The following is a 5,287-nucleotide window of genomic DNA, read 5'->3' as shown; positions in this document are numbered from 1 at the left end:
CTAATGCTGGGTCTACAATGCAAGCCGCAGAATCGTGAGTCGCAAGAATTGACCAATCACAGTCGATTATTCTCCTCAAATTCGACTGTGATTGGTCAATTCTTGCGACTCACGACTCTGTGACTTGCATTGTAGACCCAGCATAAGGCTTTTGTTTACGATATGAACACGTGCGTCCCGGCTGCGCGTGACGTAGTAGTCAGTGATTGGGCGCACGCTTGCGGCAATAGACACGTAGACAGTAGCCGAATATTATCGTTATGTTGATTCTCAGTGTCCGGCGAATGTGATTTTTCTCTGCTTTCGCGTGTATCGGTATTTTCATCCTTAGTCCTTATATCATTTCTTGAGCTGTGTATTCGCGTTCGGTTCTCTTGCCTGCACAGCATTAATCGATTCTCGCGTCGTTTAAGTTTGACCAATTTCTCGTGTTCGGTTTCTGCCACAGTGGCAGAAAGTGGCAAACAGTGCCGTTTCTACCGAACGCGAGGAAATCGGTCAGACTTAAACAATGCAATGAGCTTTTCACGGTACGTGAGTTCATGATTTTTTAGTTAATTTTTAAACAAGTAGAAATTTATTAAGACCTAACATGTATGCGTACGTGCGGATTCCGCCAACAAAAAATGTCCGCGAGATTCGGAAAGTTATGTCGGTGAGGGATATTAAAAAGTTCAAAATCGCAAAATCCACTTAATTCGCGACAATTATATAAATTAAACACAATGGAGATATTGTCGTAGGTCACGTTCTATGTACTGCAAGTAAGTAAAAAAATCTAATTTTCTTATGTATTTAATTTTCTATTGTACTAGATTATCAAAAATTTCCTTAAAATTCAACATTTAATGCAACAGATTTTTCATAAAAATTTATTGTTAAATATTTTTATTATTAATTTATTATCATTATTTGTAGGTACCAAGAGCGAATTGGAAGCAATGGTGGCAAGAAAAGGATGAATATTCCACCGTCCCAACATCTACTGTCAGCATCTGACAGCTTTAGCACCGATACTGAAAACTCACCAAAGTCTGCTAAGGTACGTTTAATATACAAAGAAACAATGACTCTACAGTAAATTTTTTTATGTTTTTTTTATAGAGGATAGATGAAGATTTAGAAAATAGAAAACAACATAGGCTAAAGCAATTGAAAAGAACGTCAGGCTTTGTGTGCAATTAATGCACAATCTGTTGAAGAATACCAGGTATGAAAATTTGATACAAATTTTTATATACCTGATATAAAGTAATTTATGCAATTATAACAAACACATTATTAAACAGGAACATAGCACTTGCAACAGAAGCTCGTCGACTTTAAATATTGAAATTGAGATTTAAAAGTACTGTAACGCATATAAAGCCCAGTGTGACTTCTTAAAAGACAGTCTCCAAAAAAAAAAAAAAAATAATTGCAGAAAATGCGGAATGGATTGCTAAACAAAAAGATATGGAAGTAACTATTGTGGCATTAGAGGAAGAAGTACAATCATTACGCCGATTGAATGTTGAATTGCAGGAATCTGCAATCTTAAAAGGAAAAGAAATTCAAAGTTCGTATATATATATGTTTAATATACACAACATAGCAGCTATATTGTACAATATGAAATAATAATACAATTATTATTATGTAATTGATCACTTTTTCACAGGTTTCAATGAAGGCAACAATTTAAATGTGGTTACAGGAAACAACCTGACAGTATCAAATAAACATCCCGCAGTTGGTTCTATAACGCCTGATAATAAAAGCGTAAGTGATTTCAATGTTTGCAAGATTAATTTACAGATATTCCTCTATTTACAACACGATTACGTTCGTAAAACTTTGTTATTTGTAAATCAAATTTATTTGTAAGTCGAATGAATAGCATTATTATATTTTATATAGTTTATATGAATAAAACATTATTTAAGCAAAATAATTATACTAAAACGATTAGAGATCTATTTAGAAAATGACAAAGGAAATGTTTTTCTAAATTATCATTTTTAATACATTTATTATAAATTAATATTTAGCTGCACCTCGCACAGCGACTAATAATTTAATATGAAAGACTGATATTTATAGTTTGATCTTCTATTTAGATCTTAAGTTTATCGTTAAATACTTTGTTTTTAATGAAATTGTATCTAAAAACAAACTTAAGACAATCTTAAGTTATATCAGACTAGAGATTGAGATTGAGATTGAATTGAAATTTCACTAATCAAAGTTAAAGAATATTGGTTTCTTATTTGTTCATTTTATTCAATCCCAATATCAATCTCCAGTTTGATACGGACTTAATAAAAAACTAAACTATGAATGCAACCAAAAAATAATAATAAAAAAGTAAATGTTCTTATTCGTATGAACATCCATTTTTATAGTTGGCGCATTTTCTTTATTTTACTTTTTTTTTGTAGAGAAAACATCTTTTTTTGAAAAAGATAATTTTGTTAAGATTTCACACATTTGTAGTACCAAATTAAAGTTATTTTGTATAAAGTTATTTTGTATTTGTCGAAAAAAACAAATTTTTTAAAAAAAGTTATAATTTTATTTTGTACGAGAATAAATTTTTGAGGACGTTCTTTGCATATACTTGGCGCAAGGCATTACTGTGCCTCTTGATTTTAAAATTTTTTATTTTTTTTAAATAAATATTTATATATTTAACAACATTAAATAGTAATTAAATAAATATGAAAAAAATGTCTTTAAGTTTGCGTTATTATAAATTGAATTTTGTTTACTTTATAACTATAGTATTTATTTGTGTTTTGACCATTTTTATATAAAATGTAAAATATAATAATAAATTACAATAGTCTTTTTCAGATATATGTTATGCAGTTTATTGAAAAATTTTAATAAATTAAACTTAAATTTTTAATGTAAAAATAAATTCTTAATTACAAATAGATTAAAAAAAAACATTATCAACTGATTGGATAGTTTTGCATACACTGCTGCTTTCCTCATACTATCCATACTCTCAGAGTACCACAGCATTTTACATCTAACATAATGCAGTAAACTGTAATATTTATGAAATATTGCCATCTAAACAATTTTAACTTCTGTTATTGCTCCCCACAATAATAACCTTTGGAAATCTGCCCAAGTTTTTTATATATCTTCTTTATATGTCATATCTACGAATGTAATATTATAACAATTAAATCTTGCAGATTCATCTTGGATATGGCGAATACTTGCCTAAAACTTCATATGTCGCAGCTGCTTGCGATTGCAGAAGGCCCGCAATTTTTGTTCGGCAAATCGCGATTTGTCTGTTTTCTTTGGAAACGCTTTTAAATAGCACTGTAACAGGCAAAGGAAGCAACCGAAACAAGATTCTAAACAGCCGAAAAATGCCTTAGATTGCAACAAAATTTTAGCAATTAAAGGTAATCCATGTGTATTTCATATTATCTCATCAATGATGTCTTCCTCTTTTATCATTGCTTTCTTATTATTAGATGACGAATAAATATATCATAAAACAGTCAACCCTTAACATTTTTTACAACCACAACGATAGAGATTTTAATTTTTTGCTATAATTGCAACCGGTGTTGTACAAAGTAGTCATATTCATATCTACGAAGATAAATTTAATTCTCTTTAACGTTAGAAACTATATCAATGCTTTTAAATATATCTGTCTAATTATATTTGCGATAATAAAAGAAAACACCGATCTAAACATTTCTGCTGGAGACAATTGTTCTAAAGCAAAGGCTGCAACTTAAAAAATTAAAACATACAAGTTTTCTAATTTTATCATTGCATATTTTGCATTATTTTACAATTTATTGAGAAGTTTTGTTTGTTGAAGTCGCTATTAGTCTTCAAAATAACATGTCATTGTTTAAGGGTAACATAAGACATGTTTTTTGAAGACCAATAGCAATTTAAACAAACAATTAAAATTTCCATATAATTTGTAAAATATTGCAAAATACACAGTAATAAAATTAGTAAACGTTTGTAGTATGTACCTACGTTTTTACTTTTTGAGAAAGTTAGAGTTGAGTTGAGTTGCAGCTTTAGTTGTGTTGACGGGGCCCTTCGTTCTAAAACGAATGTCTCCAACAAAAATTAAAAAATATTCAGTGTATCTTTTATTTTTGGCAAATTGCCGTAATGAAGCAAACATTTGAAAGCACCAATTTCTAATTAATATTCAAGAGAATCAAAATTATTTACACAGATAAATATGGACACTTTGTACAATACCGATTGCAACTTCAATAAAACATTGAAATTTCAATGTTATTGTTGTAAAAAAAGTAAAGGACTGATTGTTTAGGAGTAAATTTTATTCTTTGCCTAACAATACAATAACATTTTATTTTCTAATTCTCTTTGATAATATACTATTAAACTCTTCTTTTCTTTAGCAATATACTATCATTACTTAACAGTTGAAAAAAAATCCCACCAGCACAGGCGGACAAATTAGTGGAAAAACTAGAAACATTTTAGCTAAACTTATATCTTCCTTAAAAGATTGTAAGCAATTTTGTTTCAAAATGCGACTATAGTTACAACTTCTTTATTGAGATATTCATACCGACATATTTATAATATAAACATTTTTTCAGCGCATACATGTACTGCAGAAAAAGAAACCGATGCAATAGATGAGGAGGTTCTTAATTCAGAAGAACCGGACATCGAACCAAATATTGATGATGATATGATTGATATTGACATTGAACAAAATATTGAATCGAATATTGAACGGGACACTGAATCGAACATCGACTTCTCGATCGACCCGTTAGGAATGGAAGAAGCAGCACAAGTGCCTAATGAGGAACATCTTCGTTGAACGAAAATAACAGCGATCCAGACTTCAATGTCCTTTTCCCACCCGAGTCATCAAGTAGTGGTGGGTACAAATAATATAATACTTATTTTTCGAAATCGCTTATACTCATCACAATTTTTTTTTCCAGATTCTGATTAAGGTGAAGGTTTTTGGACATTTTAATATAAATAAAAATGTTTATATCTATTTCTTATAAATATAAGTGTTTTTATTTAACATTTTATTTTTAGATTTCTTATTTTTACAAGTTTTTTTTGTTTAAATTTGATTTTTTATTTTTTGTTTAATTATAATTTTTAACCGAAAGTTTTTTATTAATACTTATGTATTAAGATACTATAAAGCATATTAATTATATAATAAATAAAAAATAAACGTTTATCTAAAAGCATTAAAATTTATTATCCTTTCCTATTTTCCTTTCCCTTGTCTGTGTGTGTGTGTGTGTGT

General features: G+C 29.1%; 2 pseudogenes; both read left to right on the top strand.

Moving 5' to 3' along the window:
• The first annotated feature begins 80 nt into the window (after positions 1-80).
• LOC139824349 (uncharacterized) lies at positions 81-1,216 on the top strand (annotated as a pseudogene).
• A 135-nt stretch (positions 1,217-1,351) lies between these two features.
• LOC139824348 (uncharacterized) lies at positions 1,352-4,911 on the top strand (annotated as a pseudogene).
• Positions 4,912-5,287: the final 376 nt, after the last annotated feature.

This window comes from Temnothorax longispinosus, unplaced genomic scaffold (assembly GCF_030848805.1).
Source record: "Temnothorax longispinosus isolate EJ_2023e unplaced genomic scaffold, Tlon_JGU_v1 HiC_scaffold_330, whole genome shotgun sequence".
NCBI classification, from domain to species: domain Eukaryota; kingdom Metazoa; phylum Arthropoda; class Insecta; order Hymenoptera; family Formicidae; genus Temnothorax; species Temnothorax longispinosus.
The sequence above is the reverse complement of the archived record's forward strand: the minus strand, read 5'-3'. Positions and strand labels throughout refer to the sequence as shown.